The sequence below is a fragment of the Eumetopias jubatus genome, unplaced genomic scaffold (assembly GCF_037043125.1).
Source record: "Eumetopias jubatus isolate StellerSeaLion01/CBP00866 unplaced genomic scaffold, mEumJub1_p1.0 scaffold_9, whole genome shotgun sequence".
In the NCBI taxonomy this organism is placed as follows: Eukaryota; Metazoa; Chordata; class Mammalia; order Carnivora; family Otariidae; genus Eumetopias; species Eumetopias jubatus.
Genome location: NW_028274815.1, coordinates 16,341,929 through 16,363,637, shown reverse-complemented (window position 1 = coordinate 16,363,637; position 21,709 = coordinate 16,341,929). Strand labels below are relative to the sequence as shown.

The window sequence follows — 21,709 nt, the reverse complement described above, 5'->3', positions numbered from 1 at the left end:
TATCTGTCCTTCTCTCTCTGTATTTATGCTTGTAATAATGCTGTTCACCACATGTGGATATTAGTGTTTCTGTGATACTGAAATTGGGATGGCTTGAACTTTTATTTCTTGAAATTTTTAGAGGGCACCTGGGTGGCTCAGTCGTTAAGCGTCTGCCTTCAGCTCAGGTCATGATCCCAGGATCCTGGGATCGAGCCCCGCATGGGCTCCCTGCTCAGTGGGAAACCTGCTTCTCCCTCTATCACTCCCCCTGCTTGTGTTCCCCCTCTCGCTGTCTGTCAAATAAATAAATAAAATCTTTAAAAAAAAAGAAATTTTTATAAAAGGCTTATTTTTATAAAAACAACAAATTTGTAAAAAGAGTTTACAAGAAATTTCATTAGCAGTCCCAGTGGAAAGTGACATTTTCATAGGGAATATTAAAATGGCATTATGCTCTAAGATGTGGTCTGTCTAAACTAGTGGTATGCAATGGCTACATGCTATAACCACCAGGGAATGTATTTAAAAATATCAATATCCAGGCTTCAGTCAGACCAGAACCATTCAATCAAAATCTCTGGGATGGGGCCTGAGAATGATATAATTCAAATGTTCACCCAGGAGATTCTGATGTGCAACTCTGGCTGAGAACCACTTGTCTCAACAAGCCATAAAGACACATTCCTAAAATGCAATGTGTGTTGCTGGAAGTCAGGCTCCTCATTCTACCCTATGTCTTTTCCAGCCCACAGGGACATCCAGAGGATCTGTTACTAAAGAAGACAGGGAGAATGAATATTCTGGGTGGGCTACTAGCAGATAGGATGCCTGTCAGCACGAACTGGGGGCAAGATGCTTTCTTGTTTACATCCAGAAGGAGAAAGAGCCTGGCTTTTTCCCCCCAGATGCTCTGAGTTGGCAGGTATTTGTGTCCCACAGGCTCTAAATGAATCCACTACAGAACCAGTTCCTATCAAGTGAGATGGAATTATTGTGATTGGTTTACCAACGCTTCTTAAACTTTATTATGTAGAGGAATTGCCCAGGAATCTTGTTAAAATGCAGATTTTGATTCAGTAGGTCTGGAGTGGGGCCAAGATTCTGCATTTCTAACAAGCTCCCGGGTGATTAGAATGGCTGTCAGGCATCAATTACAATGTCCACCTTAACTATCAAGCACACCTGATATTTACAGTAGCTGAGGAATGCATTCTTTCCTTGTAGGTGAATATACAAGAGAAGCCAATTATAATCAGAAGGTGCCTAATGAGCAAAGCCAGATTGCAAAGTGTGTATGAAGGCACAGAAGCAAGAAACTGCTCACGTGTAGGGTGAATCAGGAGCTGGAGGTAGGCAGAGTCAGATCCCTGAAGGGTTGGACTTTGATCTGTATTCTGCAGAGCTTAAAGCCTCTAAGAGATTTAGCATGAAAAAAAGTCTTTTAGAGTCAAATTTGTTTGGGAAGTGTTGTACGCTATGTCCCTCATTTGGATATTTACTATGCATAATTTGATTTTAAAGATACTAAGAAGCCTTTTGTCAAATAAATACCTCATAAACAGTACAGGTTATATAATTTGTGGAGCCCAGTGCAAAATGAAAATTTATCTTTTCCAAAAACAGGATTTTCTAGATGACAATGACAGAGCATTAAACCAATTGTGGAAGTCTTCTAAAGCTTCTAAAGCTTCAGGTCTTGTGGGACTGCAGGTCACATGCCTGTGAAGCTGCCCTGTTCATGGGGATATTGGGAGCATTAAATGAAACAATGTATGGAAACTGCTTTAGTGCTTACATACTGTAAGCATCGCTACCAAAGCTACGGTTGGGTCTCAAGCCTGGAATCACCACCACCAAAGCTTATATACTGTAAGCTTACATACTGCAAGCACTAAATAAATAATGATGATGGTGTTCACACAGCTTTCAGTTAGGACTCTTGGTTGTAACAAAAACTCACTTCATTAAGCTTAAGCAAAAAAAGCAGAATTTATTATAATGATCCAGGTATGTGTTTCAGAATCCAAGGGTGGGGCTCCTGGGTGGCACAGTCATTGGGTGTCCACCTTCGGCTCAGGTCATGATCCCGGGGTCCTGGGATTGAGCCCTGCATCCGGCTCCCTGCTCCACGGGAAGCCTGCTTCTCCCTCTCCCACTCCCCCTGCTTGTTTTCCCTCTCGCTGTCTCTCTCTGTCAAATAAATAAATAAAATCTTAAAAAAAAAAAAAAAACAGAATCCAAGGGTAGATGCAGCTAGCAAGGTACAGGAACAAAGGGAAAGAGAGGCATTATTAGGACTCTCCTTTTCTCTCTCAACTCAAGTTTTCTCTATGGGTTCCCTGTCCACACTGTGGGACAAATCAGCCCAGAGATGCCAGGTTCAAGAGACTGCTCAGAGGGAGATTGGGGTCTCTTAATCCCAATTCCACATTCTGAGGGAGGGCTTCTGATGGCTCCATCTATTTTCACCCAGACTAAACAACTGTACATAAAAACTCTTCAGCTATTATCAGCCCAAAGGAAGGGGAAGAAGAAGGCAACATATGTACATCCCAGTGTCTTCCATTCTTACTTGATCATGAGACATTTCTTGAAGGAACATCTATTAGTATTGAACAGAACATACTTGGGAGGGCGCCTGGGTGGCTCAGTCGTTAAGCGTCTGCCTTCTGCTCAGGTCATGGTCCCAGCGTCCTGGGATTGAGCCCCGCATCAGGCTCCCTGCTAGCAGGGAGCCTGCTTCTCCCTCTCCCACTCCCCCTGCTTGTGTTCCCTCTCTCGCTGTGTCTCTCTCTGTCAAATAAATAAATAAAATCTTTAAAAAAAAAAAAAGAACATACTTGGGAAATGCAGTTGTGGGTGACAGGAAGCAATGGAATGGCTAGAGGAGAGGCAAGAGAGCCAGGAATAAGATTTTCATTTTAGATGGCAGGGAGCAGAACTGACTAGAGAGAACAAGACTGAACACAAGAAGGCTAATTAAGAGCCTCCTATAGAAATCCAGACCTGAGATGCAAGGCTAGTATTAATGAGGATACATGAGGAAAAACTCTCTCCAGAAATATTTGGGAAGTGAAAATCCTATATGGCGAGAGAGGTATAAGAGAAAGAGACAAGGAAGCCTCAAAGAACTAACTTGGGGTACTCAATAGGTCATGGCACTATCAACTGTTGAGATAATACAAGAATTGGGGGGTGGGGGATGGGTGTAAGTTGTTTTTGTTTGGTGCCAGGAAGAATATTCAAGTGGAAATATCTAGAAGCCTGGAATGTGGGCCACACGTAAAGGCTTGAGACAGATTAAAATGTCACACATTTTCGATAATTAAAAACCAAAAAGCTCAGGTATTCAGCATGATTGTTGAACACTACTATGGCCCAAGCCCTGGGGGACACAACACACCTGCGTGAACAAAACACACATGTTCCCTGCAGCCCCTCGTGGAGCTTACAGTCGCTCAGGAAGATAAATTAAAAGGCACTCCGTTTCAGAAATACAGAATGTCCGAGTTGTGCAAACCATGGAGAACAAGGTGGACACATTGCCGGTGGCCCTACCACATTACAGCTGTGTGACAGGGGCACACTACGGTTGGGTCTCAAGCCTGGAATCACCACTACCAAAGCCACGGAGCCAGGAAGGCAGCGCGGGTTTGGTCTCTAACTGCTGGGGATGGGGGGATGGGGGGCCGGACAGGGCGGGTGCACTTGGCGAGCGCGGGTGATGAAAATCCGCGGCGAGCGAGAATCACTAGCCCAGTACAACGACCTGACTCTCCTTTGTGTTTACCCCGGCCAAGCAATGTGCTGAGCTGGCTCCACTTGCCCAGGAGGCAACGACTAGAATGACAGTCCACGTAAGGGGTTCCCTTTTCCACCCAAAATGCGTCTCCATCGTCTTGCTGCGGGGAGAGGGTGAGGATGAAACCTAAGGGCCTGGATTACTGTCTGGCTCCTGTGGGTGCCAGCACCCCAGAAGCGAAGTTCGAGGAGTACCGCGCGGTCAAGGGCAATGACACCCGCACAGGCTGTTGGCGGAGAACAATGAGCTACCGGGGAGGAAGCGGAGGGTAAGCGAATTCGGAAGTCGAGGCCCCACGCGGGAAGACAGAGGCGAACGCGGTGCTCGGCGACATCACGCCTGCGCCGCCCGAACTCAGGCGAGTGCCCCCGGCTGGCGCCGCCGCCGAGCCCGGAACCAGCGGCGAGCCCGCAAGGTGAGGGCGGGGGAGCACACGCCTGAGGGGCGGCAGAAACGCGCGAGCGCAGAGAGCGTGCGCACGCGTAGAGCTCCCGCCGGCCGGCGCCCGGAGCGCGGGAGAAGCGACGGAAGCCACTGAGAGGAGCCGCACCTCGGTGAGTGCTCCCCCTCCCCTTTCTCCCGGAGTGCCTTGCGCGCGCCCGGTGGGCGGGGGGGGGAGGGGAGGGGAGGCGGCGGTGGCAGCCATGTTGTTGTGAGTCTCTGTGTCTCACCCTCGGTACTTCGGTGGTTCGGAGGAGGAGGGGGAGGAGAAGGAGGAGGTGGGGTGGGGGGGAGGGAGGTAGGTGGAGAAAGAAGATATTGCCGCCACCGAAGGCGGAGGAGGGAAGGACGGCCAAGAGCGACGCCGCCGTGTGCCCAACGGTCGGTGTCCCCGGCTGAGGCAGCGCGGCCGCAGCAGCCCCGTAAGTCAGTCCGCCTTTGCTCCCTCTCCCCGTGCTCTGGCGCCGCAGGAGCTGGCTTCCCGGGCTTTGTGTGGCGGTCTCGGCGGGAGCAGCCCGCAGGGCGGGAGGGCGGACGGGGCCTGCGGCAGCCCGGGAAGGCTGCGGCCTGGGGCCCGGGGCCCGCTCGCACAATGCGGGGGGAGGGGTGCCGGAAGGGGGTGTGCGCCCGGCTCGGGGGGGGGGGGGTGTTCGGCTCTCCCGCTTCCTTTCCTCCCCCACGCCACTGCCTTTCGGCGCTGGGGGACCCACCCCACTAGTCCTGGGTTTCTCGGCGCTTGGGGTTAGGGACCGAGCTGTCCGTTTAGCCCATGGTCGTTAAGAGGGGAGAGGCCGGTAGATCCAGAGAAGTGTGCGAGTTGGAAGTGGGCGAAGAGGAAGGAGTGGGTTTATGAAAACAAGTGTGGGAATTTTCGGGGAGCCGAGTGTGTCCGGGAAAAGCTTTCGGCAGACAGGTGTGGGTATGAAAGAAACAGCGACTTGGGTTAGACACGTTAGGTGCCATTATTAAGGAATGTTATGTTTCTGTTACCGGAACAGATTTCGACACTCAGGTGTATAAATTAAAACGAAAGAAAAGATTAGAAGCTTCAGGCATTTTAGCAATAGTTTTGTGTCTGAATTGGGCCAAATTTTGGAAGAATTGTTTAAAGTTTTATTCCCAAACGCGTGTAAAAGTTAGAACACAGCTAGGGAAAACCCATTTTTCTTAACTTCGTTTTTCATTCTAACACATATTTAAACATTCTGGGGGTTAATATTGCGAGCATATTAGGTGTAATAAGACAGTCATGTCAGTTAAAGTCAGGATTTCGGAGTTTGTGAGATTTTAACATAAAACTGGTGATAGGTTTTTTTCGGTAAAGGTTTTTAGGGAAAGCTTTATAAGACAAATGCTTTTAAACGCTTACGAGGAATATAGTATCTGAAAGGTATATCAAAAAAACAATTTTAATAAAGGGAGTTACCTAAGGATTTTAAAAGCTTGTTTACTGCTTAGATTTCGTGTTTAATAGGTGACTCACCATGTGACCTGGAGTATCGCAGGACGATTTAAGGAATTCTGGCTAAGAATCGTAGGACAAATATTTTTAATTGGTTTCTTTTTAAAGATGATTTGCTTCATCTGCACAGGCAGCGTGAATAGTTGTTGATATTTCCCTTGTGCATGAATGTCTTTTAAAGTTCAATTTTTGGTGAACTTAAGTTTTGTAGAATTGTCCTTTGGTGTCCTGAAGAGTGGTTTTTTTGTACCCAGTAAAGGTTTACAGTGATTTAAAAAATCAGTTATATTTCAGAATCCTGGTTCTTAAGCTTTTAAGTTCTTTTTTCTTATTTGTACAAGTCTGGCTATTTAATCTTCAAGTTAGATTTGCTATTAACAAACATGAACATTTTCAAGAAAATTTAAACTTTAATTTTTATACATAGTTAATTTGAGTGCGAAGTTCCCTTAGATGTTTTAATATTTAGTAAGATTTCAACTTAAAAGTCTAAATTACTGCCATATTTAAATTGGTCTTAACAAGGTTGTACACTTTAATAGACCAGTTTTTCTTAGGTAAGCCAAACTGTGCAGTCTCAACAAAGGTAATACTAGGATTTTGTTTCTCTTAAACCTTCCATACTTGTTTATAAATCTTTCTGGTGTTGAAATAATTTGTCTTCCTGTGTAGATACTTAGAAGTAACTATAATAGAGATTTGGGCCAGGTCTGACATCCAAATCCAATCTGGTCAGTGACCAGATAGTTTTGTTTTTATAGACATTGACAAGATCTTCATAATTTTAAGTGGAGGTTGGTTCCTGTCTTCTAGACTCAAGTTCTCCATACTTCCTAATTCAATGACCTTTAAATTTGTTGGATTTCTAACATAGCAAAATAATCGGTATTTTTTTCATGTTCTTAAGATTTAGGATTTTAAATAACTGAGTGTATCTCATATGGCTTTGGCTTGCAGTTTGTGGCTGTTTTACTGACGTGTGTGATTAATATAAAAATTGTACTAATAACTAATAAATTGGTTTGTGATGTATTAGATTTCTTGCTGTTTTTAAGGCATTAAAAACAGTCTGACTTGGCTCCTGTTGTCCCACTTGACTCTTGCCGGGTGAATTTGTAAGAAGGAACTGATAAGAGTTTGACTTAGCCTCCTTTCTCTCTTTCTCTTTGGAAGTCTGCCCCCTGCAGAAAGCACTTTGTTCTGCTTCTTGAGGCCACCATGATAGACTCTGCGCCTTTTTGGAGGACCATCAGTTGTCCAGTGCTATCTGTGACTGGTTTAGGATAATTAAGGGCTATGGTGGTAGGAACCCCACTGGCCTAGGTCTAAATTAGTCGTTCCATTGTAGCTTGGTCAGTAAAAGGAGATAGTTGAATTGCTATCAGTCTGGTTCCTGTGTCTCTCACTTCTGAATTCTGATGTGGTGGAAAAAGTTTTCCTTCAAACTTTATCATTTAGAAGCTAATATTTTAATAGTGATTTTTATGTTTAGGAAAGTAGGTTTTTTCACTTAAAATGTATTGCTTTTGTAGTGGGAAAAGTGAATTTACAGAGCTATTACTTTGAAGCCTTTCCAGTGAAACAGTATAGAATTATTACATAGTTTCATGGTAAGTGCATTTTTCTTCTCAGAGTTTCAGGTAGCAGTGTTTTTACAGACATAAGGTTAATGTATTTTTTTTTCTTAGTGCCTTTTTCATCCAACTGATCCAACTTCTTTATAAATAAAAAACTAAGACTTGGGGCGCCTGGGTGGCTCAGTCGTTAAGCATCTGCCTTTGGCTCGGGTCATGATCCCGGGGTCCTGGGATCGAGCCCCACGTCGGGCTCCATGCTCCACGGGAAGCCTGCATTTCCCTCTCCCACTCCCTCTGCTTGTGTTCCCTCTCTCGCTATATCTCTCTCTGTCAAATAAATAAAAATCTTAAAAAAAAATTAAGACTTGCCTAATTAAACAATGTCACCTTCTAAAGAGTCATTTAATTCTTTTTTTAAAAAAAGATTTTATTTGTGGGGCGCCTGGGTGGCTCAGTCGGTTAAGCATCTATCTGCCTTCAGCTCAGGTCATGATCCCAGGAGAGTCCTGCATTGGGCTCCCTGCTTGGCGAGGAGCCTGCTTCTCCCTCTTCCCCTGCTCGTGCTCTTTCTCTCTCTCTCTGTCTCAAATAAATAAGTGAAACTTAAAAAAAAAAAAAAGGATTTTATTTGTCAGAGAGAGAGCACAAGTGAGAGAGCACAAGCAGGGGGAGCGGCAGGCAGAGGGAGAAGCAGGCTCTCTGCTGAGTAAGGAGCCTGATGGCCAGACTCAATCCTAGGACTCTCCCCAGCCGAAGGCAGATGCTTAACAAGACTGAACCACCCAGGCGTCCCAAGTCATTTAATTCTTAATGAAATTGTGGACATTTTTGTCTTTTGTTGACCTTTTTCTCAAATGAAAAGTTTTATTTGACCATTTCCTGGCTCCTTTCTCTATTTTTCTAAAGTGCCTTTTTTTTTCTTAAGATTTTATTTGACAGAGACAGAGAGGGAACCCAAGCAGGGGGAGTGGGAGAGGGAGAAGCAGGGCTCCCACCAAGCAGGGAGCCCGATGCAGGGCTCAATCCCAGGACCCCGGGATCATGACCCGAGCCGAAGGCAGGCGCTTAACGACTGAGCCACCCAGGCACTCCTCTAAAGTGCTTTAAAGAATTAAAAAAGTATGGGTTATTCAAGCACGTTGGCAAAAATCATAGTTTCTTTGGTATATTTCACCTCTGCAAATTTAGCTGCTGTAATCCCATCCATTTTTAGTTTACGTATTACAGATTATTACTTTTTTTAAAAGATTTTATTTGACAGAGAGAGAGAGAGCGCGCGCGCGCGCGCGCGCGCGCGCGCAGACTCCCCGCTGAGCAAGGAGCCTGATGCGGGGCTCGATCCTAGGGCCCTGAGATGATGACCTGGGCAGAGAGCGAGCCACCCAGGGGCCCCTGGATTTTTACTTCTTATTCTCTTACTATTCTACTTTAGAGAGATAAAAGATGTTGGAGTAGAGTACTAGAAAAACATGCAAAGGTGTACACCTTATGTTCATATCCCAGGATTTCGCTTCCAAGTACAGAAAAGGGGAAGTGTGAAGGGAGAAGGGGTAGTTGGAATGTCAGAATACTTTGGACTGAAAATGGGACAGGGAAAGAAAAAAGGCAGTCATGACCTACCTAAGGCGAAAGATGCATTTGAACCACAAAACTTCCCTTCCAGGAAGGGATTGGTGAAATGGACTATAAAACGTTACAAAACCATCTATTGAACACCTGCTCAGGAGAATAACACCTGCAACTGACTGCCAGAGTATATAAAAAATGGTGTGTGATGTGACAGGGGTTGGGGTATAAAAGGCTCTTTTTACACTTTTTTTTTTTAAACATTTATTTGAGACAGTGAGAGCACAGGAGGTGGGGGGCAGAGAGCATCCTCAAGCCGACTCGCTGCTGAACGTGGGGCCCAGTGCAGTGCTTGATCCCAGGACCCTGAGATCATGACCTGAGCCCAAATCAAGAGGCAGTGCTTCATCAACTGAGCCACCTAGGCACCCCAGATCTTTGTGATTTCTATTGTAGTGGACATTTCATATCAAGAGTTTTAGATCTCAAAGTGGTGATCTGTGATTTTAGGCATGGTTTTTGAAAGACTTATTTAGGGATCAGTGGGATATCCTCTTGACTGTAAGATGCAACTGGTTTTATTCATTCAGACATTAAAGAAGGTAAATGAGTAGAGACAAGCTAACCCTAAGTATAGGTCTTTTCTAGGCAGTCAGATAAGGCAAATTGTAGGTAGAGAAAAATATGGATGGTTTTGTCTGATTTTGTTAAATACCAAAAGTTATATACAGATAAGGGCTACTTGTGTTTTCCATTTTGGTGATCAGGTCATATATTAACATCTATTTAGTATTTTATCAGCACTTTAAGCTTGAGTAAATGTAAAATAGTAAATTTTTTGTAGTACCATCTGAATCTTTAAAACTGATATAAAATAAGCAAGATTAGAAGTTTTGAGAAGATGATAGCTGCAGTTTTCCCTGGAGATGTTTTCTTGGACCACCTTGCAGTTGAAATACAGTTGATTGCTGAAAAGGAATGTAAGGGGAAAGTCTTGGGTGCCTTCATTTAATCTCTACGTTACATTGCTCCTACACTAGCGGAAATGGGAGTACTCTGTGTAGGAACTTGCCAAAGATAAATTGTTAGCTAATTTTTATTTTAAGTCTGGTTGACAAGATGGTCGTGGAGTATTATTTGAGGAACTTTCAGTCCCATTTGTTACTCTGGATATTCTAAGTTTTATCTTCTCATTAGAGTAGACTACCAGAAACTTGCACACATTTTTTTTTTGAGATTTGTAGGCCTGTGATGTGCCAGACTTTTAGATATTGGTGGTACCAGATCCTTAACCAACTGAGCCACCCAGGCGCCTGGTGGTACCAGATCCTTGTTAATTGAGTTTATAGCAAAGCAAAGAGTAAGATGATTAAACTTGTGATTGCAGTGCAGTACACAAAGTGCTACGCATGTTGTGTTAAAGGTAGACATTGCAGAGGTCAGGAAGAGCTTTTCACATGAGGTTAAGTTAGTCTTAAGACTTGAGAGGGGCGCCTTTTTTGGCTCAGTCAGTAGAGCATGCAACTCTTGATCTCAGGGTCATAAATTCAAGCTCCATGTTGGGCGTGGAGCCTACTTTTAGAATGAAAAAAAAAAAGACTTGGAGAAATTAATTTAGTCGAGATAGGTGAAACGGCATGCAGCTGGAGGGATTAGTATGGGTAGTGACCCTGATAAGGGAGAATAGCGGAACTTGACATGGAAATAGGGAAAATTGAAAAGATATGACTGGGGGCACCTGGGTGACTCATTCGGTTAAGCATCTGCCTTTGGCTCAGGTCATGATCCCAGGGTCCTGGGATCGAGCCCCGCATCGGCTACCTGCTCAGTGGGGAGCCTGCTTCTCTTTCTCCCTCTGCCTGCCTCTCTGCCTACTTGTGCTTTCTCTCTCTGTCAAATAAATAAATAATCTTTGAAAAAAAAGATATGACTGGATGGGTGCCTGGGTGGCTCAGGTGGTTAGGAGTCTGCCTTCTGCTCAGGTCGTGATCCGGGGACCCTGGAATCGAGCCCCATGTAGGGCTCCCTGCTTAGCGGGAGCCTACTTCTCCCTCACCCTCTGCCTGCTGCTCTCCCTTCTTGTGCGCATGCACACATGCTTCCCCCTCCCCATAAGTGACTGGAGAAATAAGTAGGGGGACCCACCAGATTTAAAGGCTTTTTCTGATTTGGATAATCCTGAAAGACTTCGGATATCCAAGATTATAACCTGGGAAGATTTAGACCATATTGTCCTGGAACCCTTACAGAATTAACTGTGGAATTGCTTTCCCTGGATTGTGTTACAAGTTAGGTGCATGGCTTTCCTTGAGGGACTGACTATAAAAAATAAGATTACGAAACCTTGCATCTGTTGAGAGAATGTTGTTGGGATTTTCTGTTATAATTCTGTGTCCTCTGTAATATCCCATATAAAAAATTTCTTTGAAAGCTTAGTGCTAGAAATAGGGTTACCTATGAGGAATTGTTGGTATGTTTTTTTCCTATGGATAGTGAGAATTGTAATTGTGTTTTCCCTTTTATCTTTGTATCTTCAGAAGTTAAACTTAAGAGTTTACTTACTATTTTGTTATTTTCCTAAGATTAGTTTTGTTTTAGTGTGTATATTTCCTATGAGATACTTCATGTACCTTTCAGAAATTGTTATTTAGGGGCGCCTGGGTGGCTCAGTCACTTAAGTGTCTGCCTCAGGCTCAGGTCATGATCTCAGGGTTCTGGGATTGAGCCCCACTTTGGGCTCCGTGCTCAGTGGGGAGTCTGCTTCTCCCTCTCCCTCTTCCCCTCTCCTCATGCTTTCTCTCTCTGTCTCAAATAAATAAAATCTTTAAAAAGTTTTTTTTTTTTTTTTTAATTTAAGGGGCACCTGAGTGCCTCAGTAGGTTAAGCATCTGACTTTTTTTTTTTTAAGTTTTTTTTATTTGACAGAGAGAGACACAGTGAGAGAGGGAACACAAGCAGGGGGAGTGAGAGAGGGAGAAGCAGGCTTCTCGCAAAGTAGGGACCCTGATGCGGGGCTTGATCCCAGGACCCTGGGATCATGACCTCAGCTGAAGGCAGATGCTTAACGGCTGAGCCACCCAGGTGCCCCGAGCGTCTGACTCTTGATCTCAGCTCAGGTCTTGATCTCAGGGTTGTGAGTTCAAGTCCTGAGTTGGGCTCCACACTCGGCATGGAGCCTACTTTAAAAAAAATTTTGTTTTATTTAAACGCATATAAAGCAAGTTTCATTTAAAATCTACTCAGGAATAGGGGGCGCCTGGGTGGCTCAGTCGGTTAAGCGACTGCCTTCAGCTCAGGTCATGATCCTGGAGTCCCGGGATCGAGTCCCACATCAGGCTCCCTGCTCAGCAGGGAGTCTGCTTCTCCCTCTGACCCTTCCCCCTCTCATGTGCTCTCTCTCTCTCTCATTCTCACTCTCTCAAATAAATAAAGAAATAAAATCTTTAAAAAAAAGTCTACTCAGGAATAGACCTTTTTTTGGTATATAAGGTAGTCCTGGAAACTTAACAGATTTGGTTTCTCTTTTCAGACATTGTAGCCTAGGCATTTGGTTTTCTTTTAAGTTATTTATTTATTTATAAAGATTATTTATTTGTCCGAGAGAGAGTGAGCGAGCACAGGCAGAGGGAGAAGCAGAGTCCTCGCTGAGCAGGGAGCCTGATAGGGGACTTGATCCCAGGACACTTAACCAACTGAACTGTCCAGGCATCCGTATCTATCTATTTTTTTTTTTAAAGATTTTATTTATTTATTTATTTATTTGACAGAAAGCAAGAAAGGGAACACAAGCAGCAGAGGGAGTGGGAGAGAGAGAAGCAGGGCTCCCTGCTCCTCAGGAGGCCTGCTTCTCCCTCTCCCACTCCCCCTGCTTGTGTTCCCTCTTGCTGTCTCCTTCTGTCAAATAAATAAATAAAATCTTTAAAAAAAATAAACTAATCTCTATACCCAACTTAGGGCTGAAACTCACATCCTGGAGATGGAGTCGCATGCTCTTCTGAGCCAGCTAGGTGGCCAGTAGGCATTTGTTTTTTTGTTGTTTTCTAAGCAACAACTTGGAAAGTTTTTGTTTTGTTTTAATTGTTTTTTTGTTTTGTTTTGTTTTTTACATGAGAGAAAGAGAGGGAGAGCACAAGCAGGGGGAGCAGCAGAGGGAGCAGCAGAAGGAGAGGGCTGAGTAGGGAGCCCAACATGAGGCTCAATCCCAGGACCCTGAGATCATGACCTGAGCCGAAGGCAGACGCTTAACCAGCTGAGCCACGAGGCGCCCTGGAAAGTTTTTTTTTTAAAGATTTTATTTATGTATTTGACAGAGAGAGACACAGTGAGACAGGGAACACAAGCAGGGGGAGTGGGGGAAGGAGAAGCAGGCTTCCCGCTGAGCAGGGAGCCCGATGTGGGGCTCCATCCCAGGACCCTGGGACCATGACCTGAGCTGAAGGCAGACGCTTAATGACTGAGTCACGCAGGCGCCCCTGGAAAGTTTTTAAAAACTGAAACATCTTTAAGAAATTGGTTAAGTCACATCACTTAAAGTTATTGGGGGAAAAAGTGATCATCAATTAAAGACTTGTTCTTGAATATTTGAGGAATTTTAAAAATCACAACTCTTTACCTAAAAGATTACTCTTACTTAATGGAAAAGTTTATACAGCTCATATATTTTTTTCATAGACTGTTCATAGTAGTCATAAACTAAATATATTTTAACTGTTTTTTTTTTTAAGATTTTATTTATTCATCTGAGACACAGAGATACAGAGAGAGAGAGAGAGAGAGAGAGCATGAGCAGGGAGAGAGGCAGAGGCAGAGGGAGAAGCAGGCTTCCCGCTGAGCAGGGAGCCCGATGTGGGGCTTTGATCCCAGGACCCTGGGACCATGACCCGAGCCGAAGGCAGACGCTTAACCATCTGAGCCACCCAGGCGCCCCTATTTTAACTGTTTTAAGTTGTGAGGTTTTCCTAGACAAAAGTTAAGAGTTGAAATATGTTATATAATTGACTAATTTTTTTCTTTTTCTTGGAAATGACTAGAAATACTGCTCAAAATAACTTCTTTTGCATTAACATATTTACAGAAGAAAGTTATGGTAATATTGGATTAAAGTTAAGCCATTTTAACTGTAGGACTTACTGTGTGAGAATGAATTCTGTAATGACCATGTGCTCAGCTTGCAAAAGAACAAATGGGTACCAGGGAGCAGCATATAAATGTATTGGACAGGGAACCTCTTATTTCAAAGAACACTGTGAGTTGGTGATTAAGGAAAACACTTTGGAAAATTTTGGTCTAAAGAAAAAAATCCGGGACACCTGGGTGGCTCAGTCGGTTAAGTGTCTGCATTCAGCTCAACTCATGAGCTGAGAGTCCTGGGATCGAGTCCCACATCAGACTCCCTGATCAGTGGGGAGCCTGCTTCTCCCTCTGCCTGCTGCTCCCCCTGCTTGTGCACACGTGCACGTGCTCTCTCTCTCTCTTCTAATAAATAAATAATACCATAAGAAAAATAAAAAGAACATTTAGAAAAAAATCCCTTTTAAAACTGCATTCGAGTCTGCTGCTTAGAATGGTTTTTATTTTTTCTCAGTTGTCTTAGATCATGCATTGAAATGACTTCTTTAGTTCTGTTACACCCTAACATTTCTTAGGATATTTCTTTTTTTTTTTTAAAGATTTTATTTATTTATTTGACAGAGAGAGACACAGTGAGAGAGGGAACACAAGCAGGGGGAGTGGGAGAGGGAGAAGCAGGCTTCCCGCGGAGCAGGGAGCCCGATGTGGGGCTCCATCCCAGGACCCTGGGATCATGACCTGAGCCGAAGGCAGACGCTTAACGACTGAGCCACCCAGGCGCCCCTCTTAGGATATTTCTCCTTGGTGCTATATTGATTCTGATTGATTATGTATAATAATTGAAAACTGCTAGACAACCATTTGAGACAAGTCTTCACTTCTTACGCATTCAACCTAGTACTAAAGTGAATTGAAAATAACACAGGGGGCGCCTGGGTGGCTCAGTTGGTTAAGCGACTGCCTTTGGCTCAGGTCATGATCCTGGAGTCCCGGGATCGAGTCCCGCATCGGGCTCCCTGCTCAGCAGGGAGTCTGCTTCTCCCTCTGACCCTCTTCCTTCTCGTGCTTTCTATCTCTCATTCTCTCTCTCAAATAAATAAAATCTTTAAAAAAAAAAATAACACAGGATCACTGGTACTTTATTCTGTGATAAAGCCTCTGAACTATGGGGTGCCTGGGTGGCTCAGTCGTTAAGCGTCTGCCTTCGGCTCAGGTCATGATCCCAGGGTCCTGGCATCGAGCCCCGCGTCAGGCTCCCTGCTCCACGGGAAGCCTGCTTCTCCCTCTCGCACTCCCCCTGCTTGTGTTCCCTCTCTCGCTGTGTCTCTCTCTGTCAAATAAATAAAATCTTAAAAAAAAAAAAAAGCCTCTGAACTATAGTGCATTTAAACAGTATTAATATAGGACCTTTAAAAAAAAAAGCTTTATTTTGCTAACTTTAGTGAGCGTTACAACACAGAAAAAATGCAAAGATAAAGCCAGTAGTACCTCCTATCCTACCAGAGCTCAGTGTTTATTTTGTTATAGTCCACACAAATACATAATTATGGTATTGCTTCTCTCTTTTAAACAAAAGGATTGGGGTCCCTGGGTGGCTCAGTCGTTAGGCGTCTGCCTTCAGCTTGGGTCAAGGTCCCAGGGTCCTGGGGATCAAGCCCCACGTCAGGCTCCCTGCCAGGCGGGATGCTTGCTTCTCCCTTTCCCGCTCCCTGTGCTTGTGTTCCGTCTCTCGCTGTGTCTGTCTCTGTCAAATAAATAAATAAAATCTTTAAAAAAAAAGGGGGGATTGTATGATAACACCTTAGGCAACTTGGTATTTTTATTTAATATCATAGACATTTTACTGTATTTGTATATGTAACTTTAATAATTTACAGCATTCAATACACAGATTTTTATTTTGCTAAACCACTTTTCTGTTGAGTTTGTGTTCAATTTTTTTTGTTTCCTATTTTTATTTTATATTTAAATTCAGGTAATTAACATAGAGTGTATTATTAGTTTCAGAGGTGAGTTGTTCAATTCTTATTTTTGAAGCACTGGAAGCGGTGCTGCAGTAACTATTGTTATGCTGTTCATCCTTCTTGTGTTGGTGCTGTTTATGTAAGGTAAATTCCCAGAAGAGAAATTCTGGGTTAGAGGATTTTATGTTGATTTTTTAAACAAGAAGATACTCGCTCATTATGGTAGATCATTAATACTCTAGAAAGCACTTATATTTTAATTTCATATATTATCTCATTTATTTTTCAAAGTAATCCTGTGAGGGAGGCATATTCTCATTTGCAAACGGGAAAAGAGGACCAGTGTTCAACTGTTCTGAGTTCGTTCACCTAGATTGGGACAAACATGGAGCCATATTCTAGATACTTTGATTCAGATTCATCTGTTACACCATGATGAATGATTAAAAATTTTTTTATTTGGAAAACCAGTAGAGTGTGTGTGGATATATTCCTTAGCTATAACTGATATGGTAATGTGTAAGGGTCTCAGTCCTTTCCATACCGGGAAGCATCATTTGGAGAACTTTAAAAAAATACTAATAAAAATCTGTCCCTGTTTCCCTGCCCGGAGTAATTCAAATAAGTTTTATGTAAGTGGGAACTGAGTGTGCAGATTTAAATCTTCTACCTAGATTCTGATGCACTGAGGTTTTGAGAACTAGTGGCCTTAAAATTGGGGATACATGAAAAATTTCCAAAATGTTAGCACATTTAGTTTTCTGGGAATCAGTTAACAGGTCCTTCTTGTATATACTAAGAAATGCATACCTCTGATCCGTCCCAAATCTTAATGTGGTGTGTTTTACAGATGGTTAAGCCTTTAGGGCACAAAACTTAAAAAGTTAGCGTCCTTTAGTGGTTAATCTCATTTAGTCTTAATTCATTCACATTGCTGTTAGGAATGAAAACAGGATAGAACGGTGAGTATTTTGGCTTCTATTGGGAATTCAGATCAGTGATTGGGCGATAGGAGTAATGGCAATTTTTTTTTTTTTTTAAACTCACCATGGGATGTCTGGGTGGCTCAGTCGTTTGAGTGTCCAGCTCTTGGTTTCAGCTCAGGTTATGATCTTAGGGCAATGGGATAGAGCTGTTCATGCTCAGCAGGGAGTCTACTTAAGCTCCTCTCCTCCTCCCTCACTCATGCATGCACTTTCTCAAAAATCCTTTTTATTTTTAAGATTTACTTGAGAGAGAGGGAGGGCGAATGGGGGGAGGGGCAAAGGGAGAGAGAATCTCAAGTAGACTCTGCATTGAGCATGGAGCCAAATGTGGGGCTCAATCCCAAGGCCCAGAGATCATGACCGGAGCCAAAAATCAAGAGTCAGGTGCTAAACCAACTGAGCCACCCAGGCATTCCATAATAAATCTTTAAAAAATAAGATAAAAGCCTAAAAAACAGTTTGTGTTTTCTTTCCTAAGCCTTTCTCAATACTTACTAAGCAGAAACAATACTATAAACTTTACTTTGAAAGCAAGAAATATGGGGGCGCCTGGGTGGCTCGGTCAGTTAGGCATCTGCCTTCAGCTCAGGTCATGATCCCAGGGTCCTGGAATCGAGCCCTGCATCGGGTTTCTGCTCAGCAGCAAGTTGGCTTCTGCCTCTCTCCCTCTGTGATCTCTCTCACTTTTGCTCTCTCTCAAATAATCTTTTTTTTAAAGGATTTTATTTGAGAGAGAAAGAGAGAGAGCACATGAGAGGGGGGAGGGTCAGAGAGAAGCAGACTCCCTGCTGAGCAGGGAGCCCGATGCGGGACTCGATCCCAGGACTCCAGGATCATGACCTGAGCCGAAGGCAGTTGCTTAACCAACTGAGCCACCCAGGCACCCTCAAATAAATAATCTTAAAAAAAAAAGAAGGCTAGAAATATGTAAATCATGTTTGTCACAGCATACTGTCAAGTATATATTGAGTTTAAAAGGTACGATTTGGTTGGTTCCTTTTTTTTTTTTTTACACACTTTGAGGAATATATCAAAGAGGGTAGAACTAACCTACATGAAGTGGTTAGAAACTAAGTGCTAGCTACATACGTACAATGCCTTTAAATCGGGTGATGAGAAGATATTTAGATCTACAAATTAGATTTTGCATTCTTAACACCCAAAGTGTCATAAAGGTGTGGTTAGAGATATTGGGTATACGTGTAAATTCCTTTATATTGCCTTAAAAACCCTTAGAAGTTTACAAACAAGACCAGAATATTTTTCTTTTAAGTGATGACCTAGTTTATGGAAAAGATGTTTTTCTGGTGTATTTCTTTGTAAGTTGTACATACCTTATGTATAGGTGTACTTTTTTTTTTTTTGAAAGATTTTATTTATTTATTTGACATGGGGGTGCAGGCACAGGCAGGAGGAACGGCAGGCAGAGGGAGAAGCAGGCTCCCTGCTGAGCAAGGAACCCGATGTGGGGCTGGATTCCAGGACCCTGGGATCACAACCCAAGCTGAAGGCAGTCGCTTAACCAACTGAGCCACCCAGGTGCCCCATGTGTAGGTGGACTTATGAAATACTTGAGTTTTACCATGTAAGGCCATTGATTTCCAAGCTGACTTGACAGTAAGAACTATATAAATGTGTTTAGTGATTTCCAGCATGTATATATTTAAATGTTTTCTTCCTTTTTTTATGATTTTATTTATTTGACAGACACAGTGAGAGAGGGAACACAAGCAGAGGGAGTGGGAGTGGGAGAGGGAGAAGCAGGCTTCCTGCCGAGCAGGGAGCCTGATGGGGGGCTCGATCCCAGGACCCTGGGATCATGACCCGGGCTGAAGGCAGGCGCTTACCGACTGAGCCACCCAGGCGCCCCTCTATTTAAATATTTTCCAAAGAGATAAGTAATGAGTGGGAAATATTCAAGGAGTAAATAATTAGAGAATATAAAATAAAAATCATGCATTCCCTTTTCCCAGATGTGTCACTAATAACATTTGTGTCACAGTTTCTGATTGTTTTCTATCTATATATAAATGTTTTTTTCCTGTTTTTACAAAGCTGGATGATAGAGTGCTTTTCACCTTGCCTTTTCACTTATATCCTGGCTTTTTTCCCCCCCATATATGCCTAAATACATTTATCTCATGCTTTTAAATGGACTCATAGTTGATAATGTGATCAGTTTCCCTCTCCTTATTAATACTATCCTTAGTATTCTTCCTTTGATCCCCTCCCTTATTTCATGGAACACTGGTGTGACCAGAATAGTTTGCATAATTGTGCTACATGTTTTTTCCTATCCTAATTCTGATATGGAGAAGTTTTAAAGTCTTTTTTTTTTTAAGATTTTATTTTTTTTGTCAGAGGGAGCACAAGCAGGGGAGTGGCAGGCAGAGCAGGTAGAGGTCGATGCAAGCTCTCTGCCAAGCAAGGAGCCCGATGTGGGACTGGAGCCCGATGTGGGACTGGAGCCCGATGTGGGACTCGATCCCAGGACCCTGGGATCATGACCTGAGCCGCAGGCAGATGCCCAACCAACTGAGCCACCCAGGCGTCCCGAAGTTTTAAAGTCTTAACAGGTGGGCGCCTGGGTGGCTCAGTTGGTTACGTGTCTGCCTGCGGCCCAGGTCATGATCCCAGAGTCCTGGGATCGAGTCCTGCGTCGGGCTCCCTGCTCAGCCGGGGATCCTGCTTCTCCCTCTGCCTGTCTGCTGCTCCCCCTGTTTGTGCTCGTGCGCTCTCTCTCTGTCAAATGGATAAATAAAATCTTTAAAAAAAAAAAAAAGTCTTAACAGGTAATATGTTACTAATACATTGAAAATACCAATTAAATGCCATGGGAATTAAGAAAAAGATTGTTTGGGAGTAGGTTTTGATGGAAAAAGTGGCATTTGAGCCAAACTTTGAGTTTGTAGTATTTGCATATGAACAGATAAATGGGAAAGACCTGTCCAGGGGACTTGAATAGTGTAAGCAAAAGGATGATGGGCAGGGCCGGGGGCGGGGGGGGGGGGGGGGGGAGCTTGAAGAGAGTTGTACAGTTAACATATAAGCTGACTTATGGTTTATGCTTGGTTGGTATGGAAAAGAACATGGAGCCTTTGGAGTCTTGACAGTATCAAGAATGCCATTTTAGTAGTTTTGTCTATTAGGATATGGAAATTGGCCACAGTTTCCTTATTTATAAAGTAAGAATACAGTACCTACTTTGCTGGATAATAGAATTAGATATAATGTGCCTAGTACAATCTCTGGGATGACATTGAGTGAAATAAACTTTGTTCCCTGGGGGCATCTGGGTGGCTTGGTTGAGCTTCTGACTCCTGATTTTAACTAAGGTCATGATCTCAAGGGTTGTGAGGTCAAGCCCCATGTTGGGCTCCACAGTCAGCAGGGAGTCTGCTTGAGATTGTTTCCCTCTCCCCACAGGTGCATGCTCACTCAAATAAATAGATCTTAAAAAAAAAAAAAGTTCTCTTTGGGGGATGGTGTCTGATAAAAATTAGTCCAAAGATGTTTGTGTTCATTTGGAAATCAGTGTTTGGGGAAAAAATTTCATATGCCACTTGTCAAAAATATGGTTGAGAAAGTAATCAGTGATACTGAGTTTATACAATAGCTTGGAACCTAAGTCCGTTAACCTTGTGGGGAGTAACTACTTTTATAAGCTGCAGTTTATAAATGTTTAAAAAGGGGGGAGTGGTTTCAAATTGTGCTTATCCCTCAAGGCCCAGCTTGAATACCACCTGTTTCACATGGCCTTCTGTCATATTGTTATATTTATTTTATTAAGCTTTATTATGGAAATACTAAACACAAGTAGAATAATGCATTGCATCTTCAGGTATCTATCACTGATATTCAACCTTACGTGAAATCTAGTATTTTACTTTTTATAAAATAGTGTTTCATAGCAACTCCCAGACAGCAGGCCAGTTTAAGCATAAATTCTCTGGGGCTTCGAGGTGGCTCAGTTAAGCATCCAACTCTTGATCTCACTCAGTGCCCCTGATGAGAACTTATTAAAATATATACTCCTCGGGCGCCTGGGTGGCTCAGTCGTTAAGCGTCTGCCTTCGGCTCAGGTCATGATCCCAGGGTCCTGGGATCGAGTCCCACATCGGGCTCCCTGCTCCGCGGGAAGCCTGTTTCTCCCTCTCCCACTCCCCCTGCTTGTGTTCCTGCTCTCGCTGTGTCTGTCAAATAAATAAATAAAATCTTCAAAAAAAATATATATATAATCCTCTTGCTATTATTACCACTAACAAAATTCATGAATATCATATATACTCATTCTGCATTTAGATTTCCCTGATTTTCTCGAAAAAGTCTTTTTTTTTTTTTAAAGATTTTTATTTATTTGTCAGAGAGAGAGAGCACAAGCGGGGGGAGCAGTAGAGGGAGAGGGAGAAGCAGGCTCCTCACTGAGCAAGGAGCCCCAATGTGGGACTTGATCCCAGGACCCCAGGATCATGACCTGAGCCGAAGGCAGACGCTTAACAACTGAGCCACCCAGGCGTCCCTCAAAAAAGTCTTTTTTATAGTTGGGTTTATTAAAATCATGATTCAGACAAGGTTTCCACAATATATTTGACATTTTAGCCTCTTAGTCTGAATAATATTCTTTCTTCTGTCCTCCCCCTTTCCACATTCTGGATTAGATGATTAGTTTCTTGTATTATCTCTTGACTTTGTGCTTTTATATTGCTCATATGTCTGATAAACAGTATTTAGATCTGGCGACTTTATTGGCTTTATTGAGATTGGGGTTTAGTGGGTTATTTTTTTGAGACAACTTTTCATAGATGGTGGTGCTGTTCCATATTTTATCATGGGGCATATATTTGCTTGTTTTACTTCTA

The 21,709-nt window shown here is 43.2% G+C and overlaps 1 protein-coding gene across 5 annotated transcripts in view; it reads left to right on the top strand.

The window, feature by feature from the left end:
* The first annotated feature begins 4,512 nt into the window (after positions 1 to 4,512).
* Positions 4,513 to 21,709, top strand: part of PUM2 (pumilio RNA binding family member 2) — a 102,655-nt gene continuing 85,458 nt past the window's right edge. For 3 of the 5 annotated variants that reach the window (XM_028099654.2, XM_028099653.2, XM_028099651.2), the window contains exon 1: positions 4,514 to 4,647. The gene's annotated coding sequence lies outside the window, so the exon portion shown is untranslated. Of the gene's footprint in view, positions 4,648 to 21,709 lie in introns of all 5 variants that reach the window. The other 2 variants (XM_028099652.2, XM_028099650.2) reach the window with 1 other exon arrangement.